Raw genomic sequence first — 16845 nt, 5'->3', positions numbered from 1 at the left:
GGCTAAATCTCCTCCATCCTGTAGGCAGGCAGAAGTGGTGCACACACAGAGAGGCCCAGCTAGGAGGATGGTCTAATTTTGTCACCCATGAAACAGGCTGCAGGGGTAGAACAGTCTGTGGAGGCAGTGATATAAAGATCACTTGACAGGCAACAGCCCGGATAGAGAACTGGATTTGAACCACTTTTTGCTGCTCCCCTAGCTCAGGTGCGGATGCTAGCCTGTGCAATGCTGAGTTGGTCCTTTGTCTACATGAGGAAGCCTGAGGTGCTGAGGCCCATACTGCTTGCTGGGGGAAGGGCAGATTTCTCTGAACAGGGCCTGCAGAGATTTGGGACCCCAAGACACTTTTTGTAGAACAAGACTAGATCTCTTGAACCCTCCCATCCAAGACTTCTCCAAGCATGAATGAATTGGGCTTCCGAACCTCCCTGCACAGCAAATCAGTATCACTAGCTTTACTTTGCAGATGGGGAAACTGAGTCATAGAGAGGAGCCGTGACTTGTTCATGATCAGAAAACAAGTCAGAGGCAGAGCCAGGAACTGAACTAATCTCCTGGCTCCCGGTCCTGTGCTTTAATCACACAAGATTAGCCTTGTCGTGCCTTTATGGCCTTGGTTTTAATGTCCTCCCTGCCCCCAGTCCATATGGCTATGGGTGCTGGCTACTCCCTGCGCAGTGCCATACGGCTGGGTATAGCTGTCCTAGTAACCCTTGGGGAGGAGGGGATGCAGAAAGACACACTCAAATGGTTTGATTTTTTTAACACTATAAACACTGCAGGGGCTATTGCTTATTTTAATCTGTCTGGATGCTTCTAGGATTCTCCCCCCTTGCTAAGGATGGGTAGCAGGCCCCATCTTCGCTGCTCCCAATGCAGTGACTCCTAGCATGTTATAAGTGAGTTGAGAGGGAGCTGGCGATGAGAACCGGTAACCAGAGAACTTTGCTACTAGCTGACCTGGCTAATCCCAGATTACACACGGGGCTTTTTGTGTTAGTGGCTGAGAAATGCCCAGAGGGCTTTTTTCCCAGCGGTAGAGCATGTGACAGGACTGCACAGCTCAGCAACATACAGATCCTACAGACCTATGTTTTCCCCATTGAGCTGTTCCTGTAGACTTAACAAATGGTCTCAAGGGCTTGGCCTAATTGGTCATTTCTCTTTGGGGTCTCTGTTCACTGGAGGGTTAGCTGGGGCTCTTATCCAGGTATTATTCCTATGTCCCCTCCTGTCCACACACAAGATTCTGTCAGGTGAATAGGGTGGTACCTTCACTCTGAGCTAGCTGGTGTGGCTAGGGGGTGGATTAGAGCAGGGGGTCTGCTTGCATGCTGATAATGCATGCACGTTGCAGCAAGTACAGAAGCTAAGCACCTGAGTGCTCTAGTCCTCTCATGCCTTGTGCCCAGATGGGCAGACAACCTCCCCTACAAGTCACTGGATGCCCGCCCTTCCCCAGCTCCTCACTAGGTACGAGTCACTGGGAAAGCACCATGAAGCAGCTCAGCTCACCGCAGAGTTAAGGACAATGGGTTGTGCCCTTGGAAGTCCTAGCGACACACACTAGCGAGTGCAGCAACAGTCAGGGCCCAGTAGCTCAGGTGTAGCTTTGCAAGAGCAGCCACTCACACCTGGCCAACCCTGGTCCCACCCTGGGCTGTCGCTGCAGTGACTCTATAACCTTATCCTCTCTCCCCACCATCAGCTCCTTGTGAGAACAGAGAGCTGAGGGACTAAAGAGCTCCCCTATCTCTGACTCAGACAGGACTTTGGTCTGGTGTGGAGCTGAGCACAGGTGCTGCCAATTGGCCCTGCTTCAGCACCCAGCCACACATGCTTTAAAAGGGCAGTGCACAGAGCCCCTGAGGGCTTAAGGAGACTATAGATAGGGGCTGCTGTTACAAACCTTTACAGACTATTCCACTTGTTCTCTGGAGCCTAGCAGTTCAGAGGCCTGTAGTGGCAGAAGGCAGATGCTTCCCTTTGGCAGCCAAACAAAGTAAGTTTTCTATTGACAGTCCTGTGATTCATTGCCACTCCCTTAAGCAGCTACCTTGTAACTTGTTCAAGTAGCAGGACAGCCCTGGCCATGCAGCTGTGTGTGGGGAGAGTTGCATCCCTTAAAGGTCTTGCTGTGACCCCAGAGACCCAAGTGTACTTGGGCCATACCTGTAGTTACAGGACCCAGACCTAGGGTTGCTTCTTTGTTTCTCCCGCCCAGCTATGTGGGGCGCTGTTTTCCCCAGGACTATCTTGCTGCCCTTCTCCTTTTTGTCCTGTTTCTCGTCTCCCTCCCCCTCCACCCCCCTGCAATCTTCAATTCAAACTGAAGCTATGCCCTGGCCTGAGAGAGACCGGCTGGGACTTAATTGGGTTCTTCCATCTCTTGTTCTCCTGGTTTTGTGAGTCACACGATGTACTCGCCTTATTCTACAGCACCTTGGCTACCTGGCATTCTGGTCCGTTAGTCTGTGCTCGTCCTACAAGAGGCCCCCATCTGGATTGGGGCTCCATTGTGGTAGGTGCTGTATGAACACATAGCAAGGTCTGGTCCCAGCCCCAAAGAGCTTTCAGTGTAACTAGATGGAAAAAGGATGGCGTCATTCCCACTGAAGGACCTTCTAATGAGAGACTAAAGACGCTTCAACTATTAAATTTATCCCAGAGATAGACTTGATCAGTCAACAGTACCTAGGTGTGGAGAAGATTTCTGATCACACACTGCTCTTTACCCTAGCAAAAAAAGGCATTCTGAGGTACAGTGGCTGGAAGCTGAGGCTAGGCAAAGGCTAGCACTAAGGTATGCATTTTTAACAGTGAGGGTAATTCAAGGTTGGAGCCACTTGCCTGGGGAGGTGTTGGATTCTCCAGCATTTGCAGTACTTAAATCAAGACTGGCTCTTTCTGAAAGCTCAGCCAGAAGCTATGGGCTGGATGGAGGAGTTACTGATGAAACTGTCTGGCCTGTGTTATGCAGGAGATCAAACTAGATGATGATAAAAGTTCTGTAAAATCTCTGAATCTCTTTCCATCCCCCATGCCTCAGGGGTGGCATGCTAAGCCAGCCCTTTTGCTGGGGCTGGACACTGGGAGTGGGCTTGGGCTCTGGGCCATCCTAAGGGTTGGGGGGGTTGGAAAAGGGAAGCGTTCCTGGCTCTAGTTCAAGAGTGGGGCAGAGCATCTTTCGCTCATGGTGGAATGGCCATGCCTGCTGTCCATCTTACCTCAGCGGTTTTGTCCTTGTTTTCTATCTTTCGCCACTCCCACTCCAGCTGGGCTCCAGGATAATGGTACCTGCTGGTCTCCCAGGACCACTTCTCCTGTAAAATTTTTTTGCTTCATGTAAAATTAATGTTGCTAATGCAGACCTGGTTTCTGCCTGTCCCTGTCCTGAGCGGAGCTACTGTAATGGTGCTGTGGGTTAGCAATCGAGGTAGCGCTCTGGGAGCTGCTACTGTGGTGAAGGAAGAAACCCACCTGCTCTCTCTGGAGGTACCTTCCAGTTGTCCAGAAGCTTCCTCTAGGGGGGTCCAACAGTGCCATGCTGAAACATCATCCCTGTGTCACGGGGGGGACAGTGAGTTGCCCAAGGTCACGTAATCTTGGCCAAGTTGGGAATAGAACCCAGATCTCCTGAGTCCTAGCCCTGTGCGCTAGCCACTAGACCATGCAGTAGCAGGATTAGATATGTGTGCCGCCTGCCAGTTTGGGGGTAGGGGGAGACTGTTCCGTGTGCCACACTGGGACTATTCCATTCCAAGTCCTTGTGGGCCACCATCTGACCTGCTCCCCTTCTCAGAGAGTGGATGGACAGGTCCTCCAGCTGCTACATCTATTTTCCAATTTATTGCATCCTATCGCCGTGGTTCTACGTATATTTTAAGGCCACAGTTTCTGACAATCTCTGCTTTTTTGCTGCACAGGGAGGATGAGCCAATCCAGACACCCCACCCCCAGAGCCACATTGCTGCTTGCACCGTCACAGCTGTTAACTTCGCTGCTGTCCAGTGTGCTTGCATGGAGAGGGGGTGACCCGTGGCTGGCTGCAGCACAGAGGAATGCGGCTGTCAAGTGGTTAACCAATTGCAATGGGAGGCACATTAATTTCCGCTCCACTGTGAGGAGGAACCCTGTTTATTAAATGGAATGTCACCAGACCAGAGGGGAAATGTCCCTGTCAGCCTCAAAGAGGGTGTGCTGGTGAGTAACAAACACATGCTGACTTGCAAGTGTCCTCTGAATCCCAGATGAGTGGCTTGTCTAAAGCCTTCTGGCTGCTCTGGGTAACTGCATGGGCCAGAGCTTTTAACACTATCCTGATCAAACACAACGCAACTGCCTAGCTGCAGAAACCTCTGCTGAGATGAGTCTTGTCTGAGTGTTTACACCAGTGGTTTTCAGGCAGGGGTACGCCTAGGTCTTCCAGGGGGTACGTCAGCTCATCTAAATATTTGGGTAGTTTTACAACAGTCTCCATAAAAAGCACTAGCAAAGTCAGAACAAACTAAAGTTTCATACAGACTATGACTTGTTTATATTGCTCTGTATACTCTACACTGAAATGTAAGTACAATATTTATATTCCAACTGTTTTATTTTATAATTATATGGTAAAAATGAGAAAGTAAGCAGTTTCTTTCAGTAATAGTGTGCTGTGACACTTGTATTTTTATGTCTGATTTTGTAAGTAAGTAGTTTTTGAAGTGAGGTGAAACTTGGGATACGCAAGACCAATCAGACTCCTGAAAGGGGCATGGTAGCCTGGATAGGTTGAGAGCTGCTGGCTGAAGCAGTGAATTCCGGACTGTGCAGCGATTCAAACACCCCTCCAATAGCCCTGGATGTTGCAGAACAAATCCACGTTCACCCAATCTGAGCTCAGGGTTACACTTCCCAAGCAGCCATTATTGGGGGCGGGGGAGTGAAGGCGCAAAGTGTGGGGAGCCCTAGCTGGCACATGTGATCTTTCTGTGTAACCATCTATGAATTCATGTATTTCCTCTTAGCTGATGCCACTGACTGACTCTCCTGACAATGTTTGTGATCCTCCTATACAACCCCATCAGGTTCTCCTCCCAGTTACTGGGATTGCTCCATGGTGCACTGCTGTTACGCTGCATGCTATGATGGGGCTCCTAAGTCTGGCTGCCATGCCAAGCAGACTACCTGGAAGGACCTGTTCCTGCAGCTGAGTTACCAGACTGGGAAAATGGAAGCCCCTGGATCCCTAGATGATACAAGAGCACCGTTAAGCTGCTGGGCCTGCCTGGCTAGCTGTCCTAACTTTCCTTCTCCAGGGCAGAGGCATCTCTTTAGGGCTGGTTCTAGGATTTTGAGGCGTCTCTGCAAGCACCCACCCCGTTCCATTCTGTGATGTTTGTAGGGAGGCAGTGGTGCAAGGAGAACCCAAACGTGCTCAGGACTCCCAGTGAGTGGGTCAGCACAAGAGACCGGCAGAAGGGGCTCTCTGGTTTTGCTGCTGTCCCTGTGAACTGGCAGCCTTGGTAAATTATGAGTAGATCCCCACTAAATTCACGGTCCATTTTGGCCAATTTCACGGTCATAGGATTTTAAAAATTGTAAATTTCATGGTTTCAGCATTTAAATCTGGAATTTCATGGTGTTGTTGTCATAGGGGTTCTGACCCAAAAAGGAGTTGGGGGGGTGCAAGGTTATTGTGGGGAGGGTTGCGGTACTGCTACTCTTACTTCAAAACAGCTGCTGGCGGAGCTCTGCCTTCAGAGCTGGGCATCCAGCCAACAGCCGCTGCTCTCTGGCTGCCCATCTCTGAAGGCAGTGCAGAAGTAAGGGTGGCAATACCGGGACACACACCACCCCCGCCTAATATAACTGTGCTACCCCCCGTTTTGGGTCAGGACCCCTAATTTGAGAAGTGCTGGTCTCCCCTGTGGAATCTGTGTAGTATGGGGTAAAAGCACGCGGGAGACCAGATTTCATGGTCCGTGACACATTCTTTATGGCTGTGAATTTGGTAGGGCCCTAATTATGAGAATCAGGCTTGTGCTATTTGAGCCTCTGCATTAAATAAAAGAATCTGCAAAAGATCCTGTAGCATCTTGGTCTGACCCAGCCAGTAGCCTCTGAATTAGTGTGGAATTTATTTAAAGGGTGCTGGTCTATTTTACACTAGTGTGTGTTCTCCTTACCCCCAGAACACGTACAGGACTGGTAAGAGCAACACAAACTCCCCTTCCTTCCTCTGCCCTGCCAACGTGGTCCAGCTCTGACTTGCATCTCTAGGGGGATGAATTCAGTATCCAAGACCATTCAGTCGTTGGCTTCTGTCTTGAAACATCCAGCCAACGTGTCAGTTCGTGCCATTTGGGATGATGGGACATATTTCCACTGCCCAATGAATGGAGACCCACCAAACTGATCTAATGTAGGCCGCCGACAGATGGTCACTGCAAGTGGCACCTGAATTAATTTTGAACAAGGAGCCTGGAGCTGAAAGGCTCTGTATCCTCCAATCACCCAGCAGGTACCAGGACATCTCTGGCTCCTCCTAGGCTTCCCATGCATCAGCATCTGTCCATATTTGACTGGAGTCTGGCACTTTCCCTTGCAGCCCTGGGGCCTGAGTCACTAAAGATATTGACTCAAATGGCTTTGTATGTGAAGTCTGGCTGGCTGCACGGCTACCAATATTGGCGCCTTGTCTGACGTGGATCAGACACTGATGATGCATTCCTGAGCTCCTGTTTCTCTTGTGGAGCTGAGGTTTCCCAAGGGATCCAGAAAGCTGATTTCGTCCCGCTCCAATCCTCTCAAAGCCGAGATTGCTTTCCAAAACCCAGGCCGGGGTCCCTTCTTTGGAGCCTGAGCCCAGGAGTCTGGTATTTCCCCTTCGTGCCCGGGGTCCTGTATGACAGCCCTTGGTTACAAGGTGAGCAGGTGGGGTGAGGGGTGTGACAGTACAGCCATCAGTTTCTGTAAGATGCCCTCAGGAGTCTGACAAAGGTATTAACTAAACAAGCCCCTGATGGATCCCTCCTAGTGCTGAGAGCGCTGGCTGATCAGAGCAGCAGAGTCTCTCTTAGTGGCTCACCACCCAGCCTCATAAACAGAAGCAAAAGGCCCCCTGAGCCTGGGAACCTCCGCTCGATCTGTGGGAAAGGGGCAGGCTGGGGCTGTGCTCGGAGGAATCTGGAGGCACGCTGGAGTTGGTAGGCAGCGCTGACCAGGCCAAGCACTAGCTACTGGGCAGTCTGCACCCCAGTGGAGGGTTCTAGCCAGGCTGTGGGCTGAGTGAGCAGGGAGAAGCCCATGTGACCTACTGGCTGCAGCTCTGGATGACCCTGAGTGGGGCAAGTCCTGGTACTCTCATAAGTCTTGAGAGGTTAATCCTTTGGGGCCTGTACCCCATCCTGCTGAATGCTGTCTTATCGGTGCTGCACATCAGCTGCCGGGAGTGCTGGTCAGTGACAGCTGGGGCTCCCTTCTGTGCCTTTAGGGTATGTCTACATTGCAAATAAAATCCAACTGCTGGCCTGTGCCAGCTGACTCGAGCTCCCAGGGCTCGGGCTAAGGGGCTGTTTAATGGCGGTGTAGATGCTCTGGCTGGAGCCTCTGTTCAAGAACGCTGCAGCCTGAGCCTGAACATTTACACTGCAATTAAACAGACCCTTAGCCTGCATCAGCTGGCATGGACCAACTGCAGGCTTTTAATTGCAGTGTAGACATACCAGCTGAACCAGCCAGTAAGGGTAACGCCAGTGCTATCTAATAGGAGTTTTTGGGCTCTGCCACTCTACTCAGAACCCAGGTGCTGGTTAGGAGGAGGTCCAGAAAAAGGTTCTTGTGGTCTCCAAAGTGAACCAGGCCAGCCAAGAAAGCATGCTGCACTTCACATGTAGCCAGTGAAGAGTGCAAGGCAGGTGTAGGGCCGTCCTGGCTGTTCAGCCTGGGAAGGAGGCAGCAGCAGCTGCCTCCTGCACGACCTAGAAGTTTTTCCTGGTGGCTGCTGTAAAAACAGGCCTGAATTTCCAAGAGGGCTCAGCACCCACAATTGGGATTTGAGTTTCAAAAGAGCCTGTCTTTTTTCTCTGTCTAAAGAAGTGGCTGGATTTTTCCAAAGACTCAGCATATTGGGTATAGGTGAGGTGCCGAGCTCTCTTGGAAAAACCTGGCCTTAAGTGTCACAGTGGGAGCTGCCAGGTGCTGAGCACTTGGCCATGAAGCTCAGGTAGGGCTTAATTTGTGCTGGGGCTGAGCCCCGGGGGGCACCTCTAGGTTTGCCACATCAGTTGTGGTTTGGTTAAATCTGTATTTTATTAGTGTTTTTCCATAACTTCTATCACAGCAATTCTCAGGACCCCATTTTAATGGAGTCACCAGGGCTGGCATTAGACGTGCTGTGGCCCGGGGCAGAGGTCGAAGCCCGAGCTTCACTACCTGGGGCTGATGTCGAAGCCCGAGCCCCAATGCCCGGGGCAGAAGCCCCCTGGCGGTGGGGCTCAAGCTTCGACTTCCGCCCTAGGTGGTGGGGCTCAGGTTACAGGACTGGTGGGGCTTTGGCTTTGCCCCACCCACCCACCTGGGGTGGCGGGGCATGGGTGGGCTCAGGCTTCGTTTCCCCCCTCTTGGGGTAGTGTAATGAACTTTGAGAACCCCTGGCCTATCACATTGATGAGGCCTGGTGAAGTGATTCTCCTGATTTGAGGAAAGCAGCTGTCAGTTACAAAATCACATGCTGACATGACCTAGCTAAGTAAACTAGCTGCTGTTTTGATTGTCCCTGTGCACCTCCAGAAGCATGAACACCCCTGGCTTGTCTAACCACGGACTCTTGTCTTCTGGCCCTGCTGGAGCAAGAGTATGAGGAGCACCCTGGTACAGACAGCAGGACTGAGATTGTGGGAGTCAATGGAAAGGAATAGTCTCTTGTACCATTATCTCTGGCCAAGGATTCCAACTGCTCCTCAGTCTAGAGACTGGTTCTCAACTGATAGTAGCCAGGGCTTGTATTTAGCAATAGTGAGGGAGTCGCTTAGGCCTGAATTGTTTTTTGGGCCCTGGCTGGTTCCAGTGCAAATACAACCTGCCAGAATACAGAGCTGAAAACAAATCCAGGAACATGGCCTCTGGGGACCTGTCCCTTGACATGACCTTTGTCCTCACAATGTAAATTTGCCAAGTGAAAAAACATAGACAGATCTGGGAGGGAGGGGGGAGGTGCGCCCTATGGTTTGAGTGCTAGATATGGGTCCCAAACCAAAACTTCCACTGCACATCCCAGAACCACGGGGAGTGGGGGGAAGGGAGGAGGTAGGGTTTGAATCAGAAGCATCCAATCCAATTTCAAGACCAGCATCTCTGTCCCTTTTTGCTTCAGCCTTGTTAGACTGGTTTCAGAGTAACAGCCGTGTTAGTCTGTATTCGCAAAAAGAAAAGGAGTACTTGTGGCACCTTAGAGACTAACCAATTTATTTGAGCATGAGCTTATAAATTGGTTAGTCTCTAACGTGCCACAAGTACTCCTTTTCTTCTTGTTAGACTGTAATTCTGTTCATTTACTAACCAACAGCTAGAGGTGGCTAAGCCTTAACTCTTGTCCATTCCTTGCCTGTAAGAACGTGCAGACATCAAACTCTAGCTGTGGAACAGACTTCTAATTTAGCCGTCACTCTGGATCTGGCATGAGCAGTATTAAATACAGGGTCAGCTATTGTTAAGAGGCTGATCCACTGCTGTTGTTTAACATATGTTTTGTCCTTGAAGATATCAGGTTTTCCAAAGAGATCAAACAGTCCCACACTCAGTACAGATTAACTGCTCTGGGCTTGTTCCATATATTTAATTTTACTCTTGACTTTGCAATAGTTGACCTTCTGATTCCATTAAATCTGATCCCAGTCAAAAATAGTTTCAAACTCGTGGCTGCTGGATTTAACCAGTGCATTATCTCTTTCACAATAAGGAAAGGGCTCTTGAGGCAAGGTAAAGTTAGATGGAACGCTCTGCCATGTTCCTTACTGCCTGACCTAAACAATAGAACAGGGTGAGCTGTAATAGTGAGGTTGCCCTTTACATATTCACTTTAAACTGGAAATCTCACGAAACCAAAGCTTTCTAACACAGACCTGATTGGTACAGTGTGAATAGCCTCTTGCAAGACTTCTGAGCTTGGCTAAAACCAAAGGCACAGAGAAATATCCCAGTAATATGAGGTAAGCAGAGCCTTGTGCATAATGTGATTGTGACTTACATTGCTGCAAAATTGTGGATTATTTTAAATTGCCACATAAACTTTGCTTCAGAAGCTTAACTTTCCTTTAAGCAAAAGTAGTAATCCTTGGCCTTTATGGTTGGGAAGATACTAAACTAATGCTGTGATGTTTGCCTGAGTCTGCAGCTCTGAAAAAGCGTGAGCTGCCCAGTTCATTCCAGTGGGGGTTAATTCTGAAACACAATGACAGTTTGAGTGCTAGCATGAACTATTTCACATGGCTGATCACTTTTGCAGAAACACCAGCTAATGTATGTGTGTGTCAATTTTGCACGTAGGGGCAGATGTCAGGGGAGGTACGCAGTGAAGCAGCAAGTTGCGAGGGTGGGGAACAAGGAATTAAAACTCCCTCCAAGTTTTAATTCCTCTGCTGCTGCTCAAAAGAGAGGGAAAGAGGGGACAGATCCCCTCCCTAGCTCCAAAAGCATCACATCCCTCTTGGACACCAAAACCAGCTTCCATATCTTCATGAGTGTCAAAAACCCCAACTGCTCCATGTCCAAACAGTTCCCGCTTTCCTGCCCCACCTTACACAGCATAGCTACACTGATCTGCAGCATAAGGAACATTGGGAGCAGCATAAAATAAACTGAATATTGGAACACCCCCCCCGCCCCGAGTGGATTAGATGGGGGGGGCAGTGAAGGAGAGAGAGCTTGGAGGAAGTAGTGATGCACTATTTGGGGTCCCTGGTGCATAATTTAGATCTCATGCATCCTCATAGGACCTAGGGCCTTGGAAATCTGTTGAATTAACCCACCTTTTATTTGTTTAGAGAGTTCTGGGTTGGTTTTCAGTTGCAAGCTGAGGGGCAGATTGCTTCGATCTGATCCCATCCCCTTGCCTCCACATGACACTTGGTTTAACAAGGGCTTGGGGCAAATCCCAGTTACCGTAGCCCACCAGCTTGCAAGGCGGCTAGCATAGTAGTTAATACTTCCCATCTCAGGGGTGCAAGTTGCAGGGACCATCAGGTTCCTCATGAAAAAGCTGAGCTCCTGAAAGATCTTAACCCTGGCATGAAACTGGAAACTAGTTTGCTGGGAAAATTCCACTGTTGGGTGGGTGGGTATGTAACTTTGTTTTTCTGCCTGCCCCACTGGGACTTCGTATCTGTCCTGCACTCATCCCCTTAGTACTGGAGTGGCTTACATGAAAGTTGATTGTTGTCTCTGCTGGGGAGAGTGATGCATAATCCTCTTTTTGTGTTTATATATTCTTACTGTGAGAAAGTTATGGGGAAGGGCAATCTCTTGCACTCTTCTGAAAGCAATGAGATCCATGGTCATTCTAATCTCTTACAGAAGATGTTCTGCATCTGATGGGGCCCTCTGCAGAGAGAGCTCAGATCCCAGTTTTGAGCTCCTGAGACGCCCAGTGTAGCAGAATCTGGCTTTGCAAGGATTTGAAATGGTTAATTTATTGTGAATAGCATAGAACACTTGTAAAGTGTGTTGGTAACTCTCATTTCCCATTGCAAATGGCTCATTAGTACAGTATGTGCCACAGTTTTTCTTAAATTAAAATTGTGACTGTCCCATTTCCTACCATGACAAAACTGCCACCTTTGTAATGACTTCTTATCACAAGGTTATCCCTAGCTGTTAAATTCACCAGCTTGTAGGAAAGCAGAAGTGACCTCTGTCACTTGACAAATCCAGTCCAGCCTACACAGCACACACACATCCTTTCCAGTGCTGCACTTCAATTACAGGACTTGTTGATATCTGGGTAAATCAGACTGGTGTTCTGGCATTGGCAGATCTGACATGGGTGAGAGTCGAAAAGACCATAAAGTCCCTAGCGTGCTGTTACAACTTACTGAGTGGTGTTCCTGAAACAAGCTGGATAATAGCCAGGACTGGTTCTTGGGGGCTGAGAGATTGATCGGGCACCCCTCTGTCAGTGAGCAGAATCTAACTAATAGGAGAAGCTCTGAGAAATCTTCTGTGGAATCAGAAGGGTCAGAAACTGAATGTATGTTCAGTTCTAATAAAATCAGCCACCACATAGTGGATTTAAAAAACCAGGGAACAAGCTGATTGCAGTCCCTTCAGCTCTCCCCAGGGCTTGTGCTTTTTATTGGTGCTGGTGGGAACTAGGGTGCCTCAGGCTAGACAGATGGTCATAGGACTCCTGGTTGACACAAGGAAAAGGAAGTTAATTTCTCAATCCTGTTGTTTGTGTTGTGGCTGAACACACCACTCAGTGAGAAAGCAAAAGCACAAACTGTTACCGGAATCGAACCTGGGGTCTCCAGAACTGTACACATGAGCCTCTGCAGCTTGAACTGAATTCCCTACCTGGGAGCTGCTGTGGCAGAGTAACAGCCCCTGTGGACTGTGCAAACGGGGGCCGAGTTACTCACTGAACAATGAGTTGCAAAAGAACAAAACTAAGCAGAGTGCAGGTGGCATCTAGCTTTTAAAGTTGTCAAGCAAGATGCACTCTCATGCATCATCCTACCTGAATGAAATACAGGGATTGAGCATCCTATTGGCTACTCTTGCAGGATGGGGAGAGGCTGAGACTGGTGGTAACTGTTAGACTAGGTATGCACTAGAAGTGCTTCATTATGCATCTCTACTATCCTGCAGCATCTCCTGCTATTCCAAAACTAGGTCTCTTGATAGACACTGTCAATCAGCCCACACTTAGTTAAATTACATTGTTTCTCTTTTGTTGTCAAACTTCCTTGGACTAGGAGCACAGCCTCCAACTCATGTCCACTTAGGGCCTTAAGCAGAATTTGCAGCTAGTCATGCAGCAGAGAGAAATTATTGAACTAACCCACTGTCACATCTCCTCCTCTTTTTGTAGCTGATGTTGCCTGGCTTTGTCCAGGGTCTGGACAACATTAAAACTGCAGTCCAATTTTATTTTTGTGCAATTGTGCATGTTAGTAGGCTTTCCACTGATGGGCTGTGGTGTGCTTCTAAAAGGAGATACCATACTGGTGATCCAAACCACATTTGCAGTAATGCTTAAACTAGCATATGAGTTTTAATTGGGAAGAACTCCTGAAGCACTCAGTAACATCTGCTTGTTTCTACCCAAGAGACTGAAGTAAGTCTGGTAAGTTCAGGTAAGGTAACTAAGTAATTCTCTGCAACATGTGCACTGAGTGTTTCAGTGGGTGGATGCAAGTGCTCAGATACAATAGTGATGGATGTGGTGTAAACAGTTGGATAAAGGCCATCACTTCCATACACTGAATGTGGATTTTCTGGGTAACTTGGTGACACTCCACTTATCAAATCCAAATGGCTTAGATCCGACAGTAACTTGGTTTGATTTAAGCTTCATCACCCTCTCTTCTGCGACTCTGGCACACTTCTACTCCTGATTCTTTCTGCATCTTTGGAGGCCAGCTGTTCCGATCTGACTTTGCTCCTTCTCTGCACAAATTCTCAGCTTTCAGCTTGCTTACAGGGTTGGTTTCTTGTTAGTGGGTCTCAAGACATTAAAATAGTGTTTACATTCAAGTGGCAAACAAACAGGTTGGTAATCAGAATGAGGTGATCGTTGAGGTTCCATATCCTCTAATTGCCAGGGCTAGAGGCAGATACTTTATGTACTCTGAATCCCAGCTCTGATGGTATCCCACTTGTCAGATGATAGCAAACATTTTCTAGAGTTGGTGATTCCTCAGACACTAGGCTCAAAAGCTGTCACTGGTCCCTTGGTTTGGCTATGTCACTTTTTAAAATTCCTGTTCTGGGACTGAATATAGAATCAGTGACATTTTTTAATTCCCTACGTAAAGTCTATTGTTGGTCATTATGAGGGAATGAACCTAGCACTAAAAGCATGAATTTCTGCCACTGGAGTTAAATAAAGTAACTCCTCTAACTGGTACATGCATATCCTCTGGACAGGCCACTAGCGGAGACTCATAATGCAGACCTACCAGTGGGTTATGTCTACACCAGTATTTTTCTTCAAATTTCCTATCATTGCACCAGCATGGGGCGTCTATAGTTGTAGGAATGCAAGTGTGAATAGGCTGCTAGTGGTTCAACCACTGTTGCTTTGACCTGACCTGAGCAAAGTTAGGTGATTCTGGTTAAAATGTCAGCACCTGTTCTTCTAGTTTTCCTACTATTCCTCCCACTAGTGGAGCCGCCCCTGTGCTAGTGGAAAGGTGGCGGACATAAAGGAAAATGCCAGATAGTCACAGCCAAGCGCTCTCTACTTCTGCTTCATTTATTGGGATGACCTCCTCTCCTCCACTTGTCTTGTCACCATCTCATTTTCAATGGTTTTGGTGTTTTTGCTGAATGTTCAGTCTTTCTGCATGTCTCCAACCAGATGCCACAGAATTGTTGAGCGCTCTCATTTCTTCAACTTAAAAAAAATAAAATTTAATTCTTTTCCTGTTTCTTCCACAATTCAGGCTCCAAAGACTCACTTGAAAGCTACTCTGTGCCCTTCTGGGGTCAGGAAGGCTGAGAACTACATGCTGGATCCCACTGGTAACAAGACTGCAGCATGCAGGTTTGTTTAAAAAAGCACAATGCAAGCATTTCGGGATCAAGGGCTACTTCCCCATTTTTGTGCTGGAGGACGAAGTACACTTGTTCCTGGCTTTCTTAGAATTACGACCTTGGAATGAGACTCAAGGCAAACTCCTCATTGGGAAGCCTGTGTAAGGCCCACACTTGGTACAGGATGCCCAGAACTCACAGCTGTGTTAAAGTATTTGGCAGGTATTTTATTCTGGTCAAGATGACTCATGTCAACACACTAAAATAAATTATTTATATTGAATTTAAACTATGCTGGGTTCTTGGATTATTTCTCACCATCAGGGGACTAGAGTAGATGACCTCTCGAAGTCCCTTCCAGTTGATTCCTCACACCCTGTACTACTTTGGTTGTGCTGTTTAATTGCAGTTGTGTGTATTTTTACACCAGAACTTGTGTGTTGTAAATAGGAGTCCAGTTTTATAATTCCATTCAAAAGCGTTTTAGGTTCCCTTTATCCTTCTGGCTCCTGTCCAGATATCGGCCCTTGTTTATAAAACATGGAGTGCACCCTGTCACTTGGTATGAAATAATCCCCAAACACAATAAAATTCCAACCAAACCAGTTTGAAATTGCACAGCTGAGTTCTCAGTGGAATATTTTAAGGGAAGACACATGATTACCCAACATATTAGCCCTGTGCTTTCATGGCTGCCCTGCTGTGGTCATTGCTATTCTTCTGCCTTTGGTCAGTAATTGGCTTGTGGTTCTGCTGTTCCAGTATATTAGTGTGTCCTCCATGGAGATGATTCTCAATTTTGCCAGAAATAGTACAGGCTCAGAGTGATGTCAGTGTGCTCATGAATGCTCCTGGGGTTATGTATAGGATGACCCTGAAACATCTGTCAGTGGTGCCATTATTAGATAGAGGCTTGGAAGGATTGACTGATAAAGATCTAATGTTGGTAAATGTCAATTTTGTAGGCACAACCAGTGAAAAAATATTGCTATTGATACGAAAAGGCAAAGAGGAATGGCAATTGAGAACTTAGTCTGATTTAAGGATATTTGTGTTTTTGACATGTGACGTTGACTATATGTATTTAACCTTTTCCATTTCAACATCTTCATTAGATTCTGGTCTCTCACATATTCTCATACAACTGAACATTTAAACAGAGACCCATTTATTAAGCATTTTATCTAAAGAATTTATTAAGTAAGCTTGGCAGAATTCAATATTTTTTTATCTATTTGTGCTCTTATAACCTGGATCCAAAACAAACATTCAGGGTCCAGTTTACTTGTTGGTTCCCACATGCCAGTTTTACAGTGAGTCTGTTTCAGCATCCTGAAAAACACCAGCTTTGATGTAGAAAGTTTACTGACAGGAGAACAAGTGCTATACAGATGGGCACCTGTTTATATAAATTGCTTACCTGCGACATCAGCCAAGATTAACTTCTAAAAGTAACATAGAATTGCTGGGCTGGGGTAAGGCTTTTTAAAAAGCGAGGAGAAACTAGAGTCCCCTTGTTTTTAAGGGTCTTTGCTAGTGAAAAGCTGCCATCTGTTTCTTAGTGGATGAAGTGTGTTTAGGGATACAGCTGAATCCTTATCTCTCAATCTGTTAGTATCTATGAAGGATGTGAGGGGAGAGAAGGGGGTCTAGTTGTTAGGCAGGATGTGGGAGCCTGAAGGTCTGGCTGTGGTAACTGTACCTGTCCCTTATTCATAGGGTCTGTTTCTGCTGCATGTGGCTATGTATTTTGCTATCCTAGGTTGCACTCAGCCCTGGCTGAATGATACTCCAAATGAACACGATGAGAATGCAGATCCTCCTAATGCTTTGTCTCGATGGCCTGCAGCAGGGTCTTTCCCCATGAGACACAACCTCCAGTGGAATTTGTCTTTAAATTTATGGGGGGGGTGTGATGGGTTTTTTGTGGGTCTCTCTAAGCTGCCCCTCTGCAGCCAGGCCTAATGCAATGTAAATGACCTGGCCTGGGTGAAAGAACAAGGGCAGTGGAAACAAGGGGCCTCGCTCCAGCTGTGTCTGCCGGCAGAGACACATCCCCCCCCACCCACCCCCCCCGCTATGGGCCTGGCCCTAGTCCCGTTC

General features: G+C 47.7%; 1 long non-coding RNA gene across 1 annotated transcript; it reads left to right on the top strand.

The window, feature by feature from the left end:
• Nucleotides 1-1920: 1920 nt before the first annotated feature.
• On the top strand, nucleotides 1921-14975 carry LOC122461663. The gene is made up of 3 exons (XR_006283747.1): nucleotides 1921-2005; nucleotides 3930-4206; nucleotides 14652-14975. It is a non-coding gene; the product is annotated as an uncharacterized LOC122461663 (long non-coding RNA).
• The last annotated feature ends 1870 nt before the right edge of the window (nucleotides 14976-16845 follow it).

The sequence above is a fragment of the Chelonia mydas genome, chromosome 9 (assembly GCF_015237465.2).
Source record: "Chelonia mydas isolate rCheMyd1 chromosome 9, rCheMyd1.pri.v2, whole genome shotgun sequence".
Taxonomy (NCBI): domain Eukaryota; kingdom Metazoa; phylum Chordata; order Testudines; family Cheloniidae; genus Chelonia; species Chelonia mydas.
Note: the sequence above shows the minus strand (reverse complement) of the source record. Positions and strands in the feature narration are given on the sequence as shown.